The sequence below is a fragment of the Phyllobates terribilis genome, unplaced genomic scaffold (genome assembly GCF_046119375.1).
Source record: "Phyllobates terribilis strain yellow unplaced genomic scaffold, ASM4611937v1 Scaffold_60__1_contigs__length_8166268, whole genome shotgun sequence".
Classification (NCBI taxonomy): Eukaryota; Metazoa; Chordata; class Amphibia; order Anura; family Dendrobatidae; genus Phyllobates; species Phyllobates terribilis.
Window position 1 is genome coordinate 6,834,507 of NW_027362820.1, and position 15,590 is coordinate 6,850,096.

General features: G+C 48.3%; 1 protein-coding gene across 1 annotated transcript in view; it reads left to right on the plus strand.

The window, feature by feature from the left end:
• Window positions 1–15,590, plus strand: part of LOC141192393 (uncharacterized) — a 240,367-nt gene that overhangs the window by 134,334 nt on the left and 90,443 nt on the right. The gene's annotated exons all lie outside the window — the stretch shown is intronic.

Sequence of the window (15,590 nt, forward strand, 5' to 3'; positions counted from 1 at the left end):
CCAAGGTGACCCTCAGCAATTTACACATGGCTCGCCAGAAGCGAGAGGTGAACTGAACTCCTCGATCGGATACGATGTGGAGAGGAAGACCATGAAGACGGAAAATATGATGGATAAAGTCTTTAGCCAACTCAGATGCAGACGGGAGGCCCGGCAGGGGAATGAAGTGAGCCATCTTACAAAAGCGGTCAGCGACCACCCAAATGACCGTACAACCGGCAGAGACAGGGAGGTCCGTTATAAAGTCCATGGCTATATGCTGCCACGGGGCAGCAGGTACAGGAAGAGGCAGGAGGTGGCCGGCTGGCAGGTGTCTAGGAACCTTGTTGTGGGCGCAGGACGCACAGGCTGAAACAAAGTCTATTACGTCCTTGTGCAGGGTAGGCCACCAGTAATGCCGGGTAATAAGCTGGAGGGTCTTTTTCTGACCAGCATGGCCAGCTAGCTTAGACGAATGTCCCCAGTGTAGGACTTTCTCACGATCAGGTACTGTTACGAACGTCTTACCGGGTGGAAGACGATTTAGATTCACGGGGGCCACCTGCATTACTTTGGCGGGGTCAATGATGTGCTTAGGCTCCTCCTCTAGATCAGAGACCAAAAAGGATCGGGACAAGGCATCAGCTTTGATGTTTTTGTCTGCCGGGTGAAAATAAAGAATGAAATCAAAGCGGGCGAAGAACAAGGACCACCGGGCTTGGCGCGGGTTAAGTCTCTGGGCACTCTGGAGGTAAGCCAAGTTCTTGTGGTCCGTGTAAATTATTACCGGGTGAAGAGCCCCCTCGAGCAGGTAACGCCACTCCTCCAGTGCCAGCTTAATGGCTAATAATTCTCGGTCTTCTATAGAATAATTGCGCTCAGAAGAGGAGAAGAGTTTGGAGAAGAAGCCGCAGGTTACCATTCTTCCGGAAGACGACTTTTGGGTGAGTACCGCTCCGGCTCCGGAGGAGGAAGCGTCTACTTCTAGGAAGAATTGTTTGTTGCCGTCCGGACGATGCAGCACAGGGGCAGAGGAGAAAGCTTGTTTCAAGGAAAGGAAGGCCTCCAATGCTTCGGGCGGCCATTCTTTGGGATTAGCGCCCTTACGGGTGAGCGCAGAGATAGGGGCAGTCCGGGAAGAGAAGTGCGGAATGAAGAGGCGGTAGTAGTTGGCGAAGCCCAGGAACCGCTGAATAGCCTTCAACCCCTCCGGTCGGGGCCACTTCTGGATGGCAGACAGTTTCTCTGGATTCATTCGTAGGCCGGTCTGAGAGATTATGTAGCCCAGAAACGGAAGCGAGGTCTGCTCAAAGAGGCACTTCTCATATTTTGCATAGAGGTGGTTCTGCCTGAGCCTGAGCAGGACCTGACGAACGTCCCTCCGGTGTGTGGGAAGATCCGGAGAGAAGACCAAGATGTCGTCCAGGTACACCACCACGCAGGAGTAGAGAAGGTCACTGAAGATGTCATTGACCAACTCTTGAAAGACGACGGGAGCATTACAGAGACCGAAGGGCATTACGAGGTATTCATAGTGGCCGTCCCGGGTGTTGAATGCCGTCTTCCATTCATCCCCCTGACGGATACGGACCAGGTTATACGCCCCACGGAGATCCAGCTTGGTGAAGATTCTAGCACCCCTCAGACGGTCATATAATTCAGGAATGAGCGGAAGGGGGTATTTATTTTTCACAGTGATCTGGTTAAGGCCTCTATAGTCTATACAGGGACAGAGTGAGCCGTCTTTCTTTTTGACGAAGAAGAAGCCTGCTCCCGCCGGGGAGGTAGATTTCCGGATAAATCCCCGGGCCAGATTCTCCTCGATATATTCAGACATGGACCGGGTTTCAGCAGCGGACAAAGGGTAAATACGCCCACGGGGAGGAGTAGCGCCGGGTATCAGGTCGATTGGGCAATCGTATGGTCTATGAGGGGGTAATGTCTCTGCTTCTCTTTTGTTAAAGACGTCCGCATAAGACCAATAGGGAACCGGTAGGCCGGGTAGATTGGCTGGGGTAGGAGAAGGACGGGCAGGACGAACGGGAACTAAACAAGTCTTATGGCAGTCCTGCCCCCAGCGAAGGACTTCTCCGGTCTGCCAATCAAGCACGGGTGCATGTCTCTGGAGCCAAGGTAGGCCTAGCAAGAGGGCGTGAGAGAGTCCAGGCAGAACATGGAAGAATATGCTCTCAGAGTGCAGCATTCCCACCTGCAGAGTTATGGATTCTGTGATGAATCGGATGGGATGCGGTAAGAGACCCCCATCCACGGAGGCGACAGATAAGGGTACAGCCAGAGGTTTGGTGGGAATGCGGTATTTCTCTACCAGGGACTGAGAAATGAGATTTCCGGTAGCTCCAGAATCAAGTTGAGCAAGTTCAAAGTAACGGTTCTCCCCGCAGATGATAGAGACCGACAGCATCAGAGAAGGAGAGGATTTATTCTTGTCTAGGACGACCTCTCTGAGCGATCCTAGACACAGGCGTTTCCCGACCTCTCCGGACAGGAACGGATCCGGTGCTCCTAACTACCACAGTAGAAACAGCTCCCCTCGGCACGGCGAGACTCTTGACGGGTTTTGACCATCTTGGTTTGGTCGACCTGCATGGGCTCTGGCGAGTTCGCCCGGGGAGTTACAGAGGAAGAGACGGGATTCAGAAAAGTAGGAGCAAGGCATGGAAACCTCCTCTCACGGGTGACCTCTTTGGTGCACTCCTGGAACTGAATGTCAATCCGGGTGGCAAGTGTCACTAAGTCATCGAGAGTGGTAGGAATGTCCCGACCGGCAAGTTCATCTTTAATCCGGCCGGACAGGCCCTCCCAGAAGACGGAAACCAGTGCCTCATTATCCCAGGCAAGCTCGGAAGCAAGGGTACGGAACCATATGGCATATTGGCCCACGGTGAGACTCCCTTGACGGAGGTGTAGCAGAGATGAGGCGGATGAGGTCTTTCGTCCTGGTTCGTCTAAGACTTTCCGGAAGGCCGTGAGAAAGGCTGGCAGGTTGGATACCAGGGGGTCTCCTCTCTCCCATAGAGGATTTAGCCAAGCCAGTGCCTCCCCAGTGAGATGGGACATGATGAAGGCCACCTTGGCTCGGTCAGTGGTGAACTGGTATGCCAAAAGTTCAAAGTGCAGGGTGCACTGGTTAATGAAGCCCCGTGCCAGGCCGGGATCTCCACCAAAATGAGGCGGGGCGGAAAGGCGTGGATCGGGAAGGGATGCCATGGTGTTGATGGGCAGCGGCGCTGCCGGAGTAGTAGTTGTGCGGGTGGAAGCAGCTCCCGATGAGGCGGTCAGTGTGTCCATGCGGGAGTTAACACTACGCAGGTGGCCCACGATGGAGTCCTGTTGGGACCGCTGACGGGATAGTTCATGACATAGGTCCGAGAGCGAGGGAGCTTGGGTGCCACCGGGTTCCATGGCCCGAGCAAACTGTAACGGGTCTGGGAGGTGGAACCTCTGAGCTACTATACAAAGTGGCAGTCCTTGTAAGGAAGCGGGTGGCTCCCAGGGAAAGCGGGCAGGCAGTCACGTCAAGTGACATGGACAGTCTCTGGGTAGAAGGGCAGGAGGTCACGGCGAGTGACGGGGACAGTCTCTTGACAGGCGGGTGGTCACGGCAAGTGACAGCAGGATAAGAGTCTCTAGACAGGCGGGTGGTCACGGCAAGTGACAGCAGGGTAAGAGTCTCTCGACAGGCAGGTGGTCACGGCAAGTGACAGCAGGATAAGAGTCTCTGGACAGGCAGGTGGTCACGGCAAGTGACAGCAGGGTAAGAGTCTCTGGACAGGCAGGTGGTCACAGCAAGTGACGGCTAAGCCTCCAGGTAGGCTAGCAGGCGGGTAGCAGGTGAGCGCTCCCAGGTGAGCGGGTAAGAGTCTCTGGACAGGCTGGCAGGCAGGCAGGTATCAGGCAGGTATCTGGCAGGTGCTTTCTGGTCCGCGGGCGGACTGATCTATAGACAGACTGGCAGGTGCTGGTAGGCAGACTGTTGGACCGCAGGATTGCAAGCAGGTAGACAGGTATTAGGCAGGTATCTGGCAGGTGCTTCCTGGTCCGCAGGTGGACTGATCCATAGACAGACTGGCAGATGCTGTGTTAAATGGTTAATTATGGAAATTCATTTGGAATGTTAATCGATAATCATTTTTCTGAGTTCTATGCCTCAGCCATCGTGTCTAGTTGACATGCGCTATTTGTGTGTGTATTTTTGGTTCACTACCATATGTAGAACAGGTGTCCATACGACTGGCTATAAAAGCCCATGGTACAGAAAGGGGGGGCTCTCTTGCTCTTCCCACCCCACAAGAAGAATCTTCATGCTGAGAAGCAGATGACATGTAGGCCTGGACACGTGCTGGACAAAGACATGATTTACCAGCCAGGATCCAAGGAAAGATGGGTGAATCTCAACAATTAAGCTAATTATGGACAATTACTTTATAACTAATTATTATATGTACCTGCTGCAATCTGATTCTTTTTAATGGACAATCCAAGAATAAATAGATACATTTTTTTATAAGAATATCGTGATATTGATACTTTGAGAAGTCCTCAGTAGAAAAAATAATACAGAGAAGAGTATTATTTTACATGCTGGTAGGCAGACTGTCGGACCACAGGATTGCAAGCAGGTAGACAGCACTGGAAAACAAGCTGGCAACGGGACCTGAGGGCTGAAGCAGAGTTGAAAGGCTTTGCAACAACATTGCTCGGGCACCTCCATTTTGGAGGAGGTGCCTTATATATGGTGAGATCCTCCAATGGCCGGGGACTTCTTAGGACGGCGCGCGCGGCCCCTTTAAGAGAGAGGGAGCGCGCGCGTGCCCTAAGCACAGTGACCGGGAAGCAGCGCGCGCTGCCATCAGAGCGGGAGGAGGACGCCGGACACGGAGCGGAGAGGTGAGGGGAACGGCGTCCCTGCCACGCAGGAGGCAGGGACGCCGACGCTCCAAACTCCCTCCTGAGCTCTAAAGTACAGACCCCCGTCACCAACCTTAGCACTGATGATCTGGCCACTTATTTCCTGCAAAAATCAATCATATCTGTCAAGACATTTTTACACAATCCCCTCAGATTCTGGATTCCCTTCCCTCCCGCACCTCAAGTTCACTTTCCATCTTCGAGCTGGTCACAGAAGAAGTAGTGACCAGACTCCTCACTTCTTCCTGCCCTACAACCTGCAACAGTGACCCTATTCCCTCACAGCTCATTCAGTTCCTTTCCCCAGCTGTCACTGTGGAGGTTTCACCAATTTAAGATACACTAGGTAACTGCTCTCCTCCTAATTAAAGATGTCCGAGTGAATGCAAATCAACCAAATTTGCTAATATGGTTGAAAAACTTCACTCAGAGACTAAACCACGCAAAATGACATACTTTATTATGTAGACATGGGGTTATATAGTATTCTACTTCTAGGTGGGATTAGTAAAATTCATTGCTCCTTCTGATAACTTGGCACACTGCAATTTGCTCATCCATGTATCTCCTGGCCTCAGTAACACCTTAGGAATTCTGATGGGAGGGGTGAAGTCGTGTCTCAGCAGCACGATCAATTATTTTGCGGAAGCGCTGCGTTTTCGCCGCCATTGACTTGCATTGGAACGCAAGGAATCCGCATCACTGGATCTGTACATGCGCATTCCATGCGTTTCAATGTGCGGATGGTACCCGGGTCTGGAGAAGAGGAGACTCTCCTCCCGACCCAGGTACCATAGTACCTGTAAAAAAAGAATAAAATAAAACATAAATATTATACTTAACTTCTGATGGCCCCCGGTGTGCTTGTCTTGGCTTGCCGGCAGATCGCGGTGGACTCAAGGACCTGCGCTGACGTCATTTAGTCATGTGACGGCAGGTCCTTCAGTGTACCGCGAATTGCCGGCAAGCTGAGACGCATCGGATAAAGACACCGGGGGCCATCAGAAGGTAAGTATGACATTTATTTTTTATTTTTTAACATTCTTTCTGACACACTATATAAATCCATGCCGTTTGCATGGATTTATATAGTGTGACCAAGTTGTCAAGCACTTTCCAAGTGATGTTAAAATCGCTTGGAAAGCGCTTTTCAATGCGCATGCGGAAATGCATGTGAAGAAAGCTTCACATCCGCTTGTCTCTGGCAGGAAAAACGCATGTAAAATCCGCATGTACAATCCACATGTAAAATCCGCATGTACAATCCGCACATACAATCCACATGTAAAATCCGCATGTACAATCCACATGTAAAATCCGCATGTACAATCCGCATACATTTTTTCTGCCAGGGAGATGCAGAAACGCTCAGGAAAAATCCGGAGCATTTCTGCATCGTGGGCACATAGCCTGAGAACAGAAACTGTTATATATCATTAACTATTAACATAATCAATGTGCATATACACATTTGCATACATACATACACATAGATTATTCCATCATCTCTATATTAATTCACACTGATTAGGTAATCTATTAAAATAAACAAATTGATTTTCTATAATATATATATTTTACCTTGACATCACTACCCACCTAACTAAAATATTTGACCTCTCTCTTTCTTCAGGTATCTTTCCCTCCTCACTTAAACATGCCATCATAACCCTTTTACTGAAAAAGTAATCCCTGGACCAGAACTGCACTGCTAACTACAGACCGGTCTCTAATCTTCCCTTCATCTCTAAACTCCAGGAACGCCTGGTCCATTCCCGCCTAATCCGCTATCTCTCAGATAACTCTCTTCTCGACCCTTTACAATCCGGTTTCCGCTCCTCACACTCTACTGAAACTGCCCTCACTAAAGTCTCTAATGATCTACTAACAGCTAAATCTAATGGTCACTACTCCCTGCTGTTTCTCCTGGATCTCTCTGCCGATTTTGACACTGTAGATCATCAGCTCCTCCTCACTATGCTCCGCTGTATAGGCCTCAAGGACACCGCTCCCTCCTGGTTCTTCTCCTACCTCTGACCACTCCTTCACGGTATCTTTTGCCGGCTCTTCTTCCTCTAATCTTCCTCTTACTATCGGGGTTCCACAAGGATCAGTCCTAGGTCCGCTCCTCTTCTCCTTGTATACAGCTCCTATTGGACAAACCATCAGCAGATTTGATTTCCAGTACCATCTCAATGCTGATGACACCCAACTATACACCTCTTCACCTGACATCACCCCCACTCTAATACAAAATACCAGTGATTGTCTGTCTGCTGTCTCTAACATCATGTCTTCCCTCTATCTGAAACTGAATCTCTCCAAAACTGAACTCCTTGTTTTTTCTCTCTCTACTAACCTACCTATACCTGACTTTTTAATTTTCTTGGGTTGCGCCACCATAACCCCCAAGCAGCAAGCTCGATGTCTTGGAGTCATATTTGACACAAAACTTTCCTTTATCCCCCATATACAATCATGTAATGCAGGTGCGGGAATACAACGCACAGAGACACAAGGCGAGAACAGTCTGAGATGAAAATAAACAATTTTATGCAACAGGTATTCTGAACAAGGGATTAGTAACAAGGGTAATGAACAGTAATTCAATATATCAGCAAAAGGCAAAATCTCTCAAAATAAGACGCAGTCTCTCAAAGTAAGGTGAAGCCTCTCAAAGTAAGGTGAAGTCTCTTAAGTAAGGTGCAGTCTCTTTAGTACGGTGAAGTCTCTTAAGTAAGGCGAAGTCTCTTAAGTAGGGTGATGCCCTCAGTCATGGGAGACACCACGTAAGTTCTTTAACTGTACATTTGGCCCTAGCGGGGGTCACCGGTTATTCCCGCTAGGCCGTGAGTCTCTTCCGCATAAATTCAATTAGATCATGTTGTGCTCCTTTAGTCCCAACCGTTCCCCTCCCAACAGTGAACAGTGGAAGTGACGGCCCTGTTCACGTATGCAGCTCCTCCGCTTCCGCTGGCGTGACTTTCCTGGGGCAACCATCTCTCAACTCATCTCTGCTTGGCTGTTGGAGGCAGTCTCTCGAGCCTTGGATAGGGGGGTCCAGGCCTCGTCTGTCGGCGGGCAACGTCGGGTTCCGCGAACTCACTCAGCACAGCAATCAGGTTCCTAGTCTCCTCAGCAGGCACAGCACTCAGGTAACATCCGCGAGATATCCGGAGCTCTTTTACCGGTGCCCGGCTGTGGCACCTCACAGGCATCTGGCTTAGGCCTGTCATGCAGGGTTTCTCAGGATGCAGGGAACACGTCTGCTCCTTTCTGCTGCTTGGCGCCAAAGACCCCGCAGGTTTTGCGCGCTGGCCTCTTATTTTCCGGAACTCCTTCCTGGAAGTCACCTGATCAGGTCCAGCGTCTGAACTTGCTCTCCCTGCAACTTCCCTTGCATATCTTGGTTCCGCTTGACTGCGTCTGGCCAGTAGATGGCAGTCTCTTTCCATCCTTGAAACATCATGTAGAAGTTCTTTTACAAGCTCTCTTGACTGGGCTACATTCCAACCTCCTTTTTGCTTGCCAGTCCTCGGGCGAGTGGGCTTCTCGCAGAACTGATGCCTCCTTCCAGGCAGTGCAAGCTCAGACAGGAGTTGGGCACACTCCTGCGTTTTCTGTTGGATTTGAGACCAGATGAACTCTTCCTGAGCATACCGGTTAGGAGGGATTCCGGCATTAGCCCGCTCAGTTCTGCGGAGCTCTTCTTGCGGAGTTGACTCCGGGAGATCCGAGGAATCAACCACTGGGGATTGCAAATCATTTCCCGACTCATTTGGAATTCCACTCGGGGTTGGCATCAACGGTTCTGACGGACCCAACTGGATTGTGGCCCATCCTTCTTCATCCCCTAAGGTTCCTGCATGTGGCACTTCAGCCAATACGTCTGGGGGCCCAACTCCGTTACAGACTTCTGCTTCAGAGGAGCAAGATCGCAGCATATTATGGTGCAACACCCTGGGTGTCGCGGCGTCATCCCCTTCGGGCCTAACCTCGTAGACTGGGTTGTCTGGGTGAACTTTCTCCACCACCCGATATGGTATCGCCTCCCAACGATGGTCCAGTTTACTTCCAAATCATTTAGCCCTCACCAGCACTCGGTCTCCTGGCTGAAGTGATCCACCTGTCGTTGGGGGCCGAACTGCATGCTCTACTTCCTGAAACTTCTGAGCAACCAGTCTTCTCACTGTATGGAGCCGACGCCGGTATTCTCGAATCCAGGTACTTGGTCTACCGCCCGGGCCGGGGTCTACTGAGTCTAGCTCCAGTTCAGTGATTTCTCGGCCACTTCTTCCAAACAGCAACATGTAAGGGGTGTAGCCGGTGGTCGCATGAACTCGATTATTATACACCCACACCAGCTCGGACACATATTCGGGCCACTTCATCTTTTTGTCCACTTCCAGCGTTCGCAACATTTGCAACAGGGTTCGGTTAAAGCGCTCGCATGCGCCGTTCCCTTGCGGGTGGTAGGGCGTTGTTCGGGAACGGTCGATTCCATAGATGCGGTACAACTCATCCATCACTCGCCCTTGGAAGCAGGCCCCCTGGTCAGAATGTAGCATCCAAAAAAGGGGGAGCAGGAGAATCTATATCCAAAATGTCAGCCACATCTATATTGACACGAATTTCCAAAGAAGGGAGCCAGAGAAAGAGCTCTTAATGAAAATTTATATTTATTATTTTATAAATAGACAACCATAAAAGAGTTTACATAATATTAGTGGTGACTGGTGAAAGAAGCAGAACCAGATAGGCAGATGAAAGAAGCCAATAAAAGGAGACCATCCCCCCCATAGAAGAGTGTCACAGAAATCAGTAAATAATTATATATAGAGGTATCTATATATACCCAATGACAGATTGCCAACAGAATGATAATCTAGTAGTAAGATACTGTCAAATCCTGATCTATTCGACCATGGAGTATAATATAGTCAAGCGCTGATCTCATTAATGCAGAGTATATCAGTATTTGAAATGCAGTCTGCAAATAAGCAAGCAAATGTGTTAAGTTCCTATATAGAGGAAGTGGAAGAACTATCAGGGATAGACAGTCATGAGGCAATCGTTATGCAATTCACGTTTAGATGCATGCACTAGAACCATATGACTCTAATATAATACATAGATATAGTGATAATTTTTACCTTGTGACATGTTCTATGTGCTATGCACGCTCTGCCAGGAGGGGGCTTATAGCGCGCCTCGACGCGCGTTTCGCCTGCGTGGCTTCGTCAGGAGGCGTGGCTATGAGTGTGTGGGTGGGAGTATAAATATGATCCAACTATCCAGTCCAGCCAATCAGCGTCCTGCATTACAAATGCTCTGCCCTTTCCTGCAGCCGGGCGTGTTCTGGGCAAGCCATGCATAGCAGAGAGTGAATGACTCATCCTGCTGCCCTGGCAATCCAGGCCCGTCCCAGACGCTAGAGGTATGCAGGTGTAGAATGCTTAGAGGAACTGCCGATTAGAGGAAGCAAGTCTGACAGAAGCGGAGATCAGGGACATACATCCCAACAGCAGATGGGTGGCCAGTCCGGTGGTATTGGGGACATCCCTGGTCTCCCCTCTGTCAGGCTAGTCAGAAAGATAAATCCATAAGGGTAAGTAAGCTTCCAACTATCTAAAAAGATGTGTACAAGAATAGTATGGCATACTGATCTATTCTAATGGTTCAAATAGAGCCACAGGGTAATTGGCAGATCTAATACTGCTGCCTAGATTTATAAAAAATATCCTAAGGTAGCAGTAATACGTACAGATCATAGTAATAACAGTGCAGCTGCTGGCTATAGAAGTTGTAACTTGTAAAGTACTTACACCATGCAGTATGTGCAGATCATGGTAGTATCAATATAGCTGCCAGTTATAATAGTCATGATCTGTGAGGTGCTTACACAATACAGCATGTGCAGATGCCAGTAATACCAGCACAGCTGCCAGCCATAATAGTTACGATCTGTGAGGTACTCACACCATACAGTATGTGCAGATCACAGTAATACCAGCACAGCTGCCAGCTATGATAGTCATGATCTGTAAGGTATTTATACCATGCAGCATGTGCAGGTCACATTGATATCAACATAGCTGCCAGTCATAATAGTTATAGCCTGTAAAGTGCTTATACTCTGTGCATATACATACGGTGGTCTCTTATATAATCATTAAATATACATATAATAACATGTACATTCACAGGTTCTGCACAGTAGGTGGAGTTGTCTGATACATGCCAGGAGCCAATAGCAGTACAGTAGATTCTTGTATAACGATATTAGTATTAGATGTTGTAGATCGGCATATTCCCATCGTCTTTGAGGCCGGATAACATCAGATGAATCATAAGGTCTATGATGAAGAAGACAATGCAGTTAAAAAACATAGACTAGTATGTACAGTTTTATACCAAAACCCACTGTTAAAATAAAAATATTTGAACTCTTTAGACTAAGAAGGGCTTGAAACTCACGCTTTCGTTAAGTCCTCTATGGGCTATTGTATCCAATATTATTATCCATCGTGTTTCCCTCTGCAGTAGCTTTTGCTTTAGATTACCTCCTCTAATTCCGAGAGATATGTGATCGATACCGCATACCACCGTGCCCTTGGGATTGCTTTGATGAACTTCATAATAATGTTTCGGGATGGTTTTCAATAGGAACGAATCCGAGCATGTACTTGCATTTTTAATATCTCGGATATATTCCTGAATGCGAATTTTTAACGATCTTGTGGTCATCCCCACATAGATCAATCCACAAGGGCAGGTGAAGTGGTATACTACTGCTTCAGTATCACAGGATATATGATGTACAATCTTGTAGGTTTTATCACTACTGGAATTCTGGAATTCCATAGTTTTGGGAATATATTTACAGACTGAACATCTGCCGCAAGAGAAGCTACCCCATGGTGGGCCTCTGCTGCCGAAGATAAACCGATTTCCTGGGGGTATGTAATGACTGTTGCAAAGTAAGTCTCCCAGTGTTTGCGATTTCCGCCAGGTGATCAGTGGGCAACCTGCCAAGTTACTGCGCAGATCCTTATCAGTGAGGAGGATTGGCCAATGTTTCGAAAGGATGTCTCTGATTGAGCGCCAATTTGCATTAAATGTAGAGATAAATCTAGGCGTCATGTCTGATTGGCTATCCCTTGATCTATTATGTGGCCTAGGTGATGTACTGAGCAATATCTGTCTGGAAGTATTCTTGGCCCTGGTTAGCCCCTTATTGATGTCATGTTGTCTATATCCTCTATTGCGAAATCTCGTAGTAAGATCTTTTATTTGATCCTTAAATTTCTCCTCATTGGAACAGATCCTTCGTGCCCTCAGGAATTGTCCTATGGGTATAGAGCTTTTTAATTTAGGGGGGTGGGATGAAGTAAAGTGGAGTAATGAATTGGTCGATGTTTCCTTACGGAAAATATCTGTGTCGATAGTACCGTCTGAGTTTCTGGAAATGAGTAAATCCAGAAAGTCAGTCTTCACCTGACTATATTTCCATGTCAGCTTGATGTTAAACTCATTCATATTTAGACATGCCAAGAAGTTCTCCAACTGTGACGTGGAGCCCTGCCAGATGAAAAGCACATCATCAATGTATCTTGACCAGAGGATAACATCATCATGTGCTGGTGTGTTCAGGACCGTTTCCCTCTCCCACAGCCCCAGGAACAAATTCGCATATGAGGGCGCACAGGCCGCTCCCATTGCGGTGCCCTGGAGCTGTAGGAAGGGGCGGTCCTTGAACACAAAATAATTGTGAGTGAGAATAAATTTTAATAACCTCACTATGAATTTAATCAATTCTGGATCCAAATTAGTCATGCTTAAAAAGAATTCTGCAGCTGCTATCCCCTGATCATGCTGTATAGACGTATATAGGGACTCCACGTCACAGGTCACCAACCACATATCCTCCTCAAGTATAACCCCATCTAGTCTTCTAAGGACATCAGTAGTGTCCTTAAAAAATGAGGGAAGGGTCTCAACGCATTGTTGCAAATAGAAATCTACGAAACTACAAATAGGTCCACAAAGACCCCCCATGCCTGAGACTATGGGTCTACCAGGGGGGCAGAGGGGGTCCTTGTGGACCTTAGGCAGCAAATAAAAAGTGTGATTTACCGGAAAGTCGGGTACTAATGCCTCACCCATTTTTGGTGTAATAATGGATGATTCCATCCCGTCGTCAATCAAATCTTTAAGTTCTCTACGAAAGATATTCACTGGAATGTTTGCCAATTTTCTATATTTCTCAGTGCAGTGAAGTTGTTTGAAGGCCTCTGCCTCGTACATCTCCACCGGCCAGACAACAACATTGCCGCCCTTGTCTGCTCTCTTGATAACAATATTTTTCATTTTCTGTAATTCCTTTATTGCACGACGTAGGTGCGGCGACAGATTATCATAATAGATCTTATTGTCTAATTTTGAAAGGTCTTCTCGTACTAGTTTCACAAAAATTTCAATTTGTGAGCAGGCGGACAAGGGCGGGAAGGCGCTGGAGCGCCGGTGGAGGTGCACGGGAGTAGGTAAAGATGTCTGCATAGTTTGTTCCACCTCCAGTGACTCTAAATCTCTCAGGGCCTGTGCCTCTGTAGGTGAAAGACCCACTGGTGCCGAATTGAAGTGTTTTTTGAAAATTAGTTTTCTGGCAAATAATTCCAGGTCTTTAATTGTCGTAAAGTAGTCATATCTACTCACAGGTGAAAATGAGAGTCCTTTTGATAGTACCTCCGATTGTGCACTAGATAGAGAAATTTTAGAAAGGTTTATTACCTTCAGAATTTCTTGGTTCTTTTTTCTCTGAAGTTGTACGGACGATTTTTCATTTTTGTGGCTGGAGTTCTTATATATGGATGAGTTGGGATGGAAGTATCCTCTATATTTGTTAGAGGACGTTTGTCTAAAAAACGTCCTGCACCACCGCCACATTCTTCTTCAGATATATTAGAAGTACTGGAAATGGAGTAAGTGCGAGATCTAATTTTACTTTTAGATTTCCAGCGGTAAATATTATTGGATTGGTAGTCACTCAGGTCTCGAGTGTATTTTTTCGTTTTGGCATTTTGAATCTCAGTCTCCCACTTGTCAAGCTCTTCCTCGAGTGCTTGATTAAAATTTTTTACATTCGTCTGGTGTTAGTGACGCGCCCCCTGGGCCATATTCTTTTAGGGGGAATATCCGGAGCCGGATCAGATGGGGGTTGTAGTCTTCCGAGTGGCTGTGACCCGGTCCGTGCCCAGGGTGTCAAACTGAGTTGTATGTGGCAGTCCTACAGATGTTACTAAGTTCTTAATGTCGACTACGCCACCCGTTGTGTTGCGGTCACTATGGCCGCCGCTGCAGCAGGGTCCGCTGAGGCTGATGGTGCAGGTGCAGCTTGTGATGATATAACCCCCAACGGGTGGGGTATAGCCTCAGGGGGATCAGGTGCAGAGGATGGGGGTTGTGGTGATGCAGTGTAGACGGCAATCAGAGACAGAGTCGGGTTATGCAGTTTAGGATGTTTACTCACTGCTGATGTTCCGGTCACTCCAGCTTCGAGTGACCTCCCGAGCCGTGCTGCGTCCACCAGGTTCTGGATCCAGCCAACCCCCAAATAAGTCCGGAGCGTGACCCTGAGCTCTCCTTCTGTCCTTTCCTCTGGCCGTCCCCACTAGAGATCCACCCAGGTCCAGCTCCCTCGGGCCTTCTGTTGGGAGACCCTTGGCCTTGGGTTCCCTGACCCTCCACGTGGTGTGCCTTCGTGGTGGATGTGGTGGGTGGCCGTGGCAAACGCTGCCCACGGCCTCCGGTCTCTGGCTGGGGTGTGTTTTTGCCCCCACCAGCTTGGGTTCCGGTACCCTGTGCCGACTCTTCACCCGGGGATTTAAGTTGGGTTCTTGGAGTCCTTTTCTTCTGTTTCCCCCTCTGGGTCTCTCTTTCTCCTCTCTCACTCTGGGTCTCTCTTCTCCTCCGCTCGCTGACTTTCTCTCTGCAACTGACCCTGTTCTTAGTTGGTGCCCACCTTATATACACCCTCTATGTGTGAGCTCAGGTGACCAGCACCCAATGAGCTCCTATCTTTACCCAGGCTGCTCCCCCTATCTGCCCCTACACTACTTGGGATGTTCCACCCCCCTCCCACTCCAGCCAGGAACAGACTCGGTCGTACCTGCACATTTCTAAGTGGGAGTACCGTCGGTCTGCTCCTCGGAAATGGGATGTGTGTAGTGCATGCAGCCTACCTAGCTCAGGTCCACACTCCATCCTTACCCGGGAGTGGAATACCACACCTCTGGGTTGAGGTGCAATACCCCTGTAGCAGCCGAATCCTCAGGGTGCTACATTAGTGCTGTTTGCAATTTTTCACGGATACCATCTATCTCCTTCTCTAGCGGTTCAAGGGCCTTTTTATCTAGGCCAATAAGGAGCTCCAGAAGTGTTTTGGAACAATTTGAAAGTGTATCCTCCCATTTGGTGATAAACGTTGGGTCGTCAGTTTCCAGAGTGGGGAACAGTTGAATACGTAATCCTCTCGGTAGGATATCCTTCTGCAGGTAGTTTTCTAATGCGGCCTTATTCCACCATATTTTAATACGTTTTTTAAGTAATTCACGAATTTTAAGTTTCAAGTCCTTAATATCACAGGTCTCCTTTTCACTAGTCAGCCTCTCTCCAAAAACCAC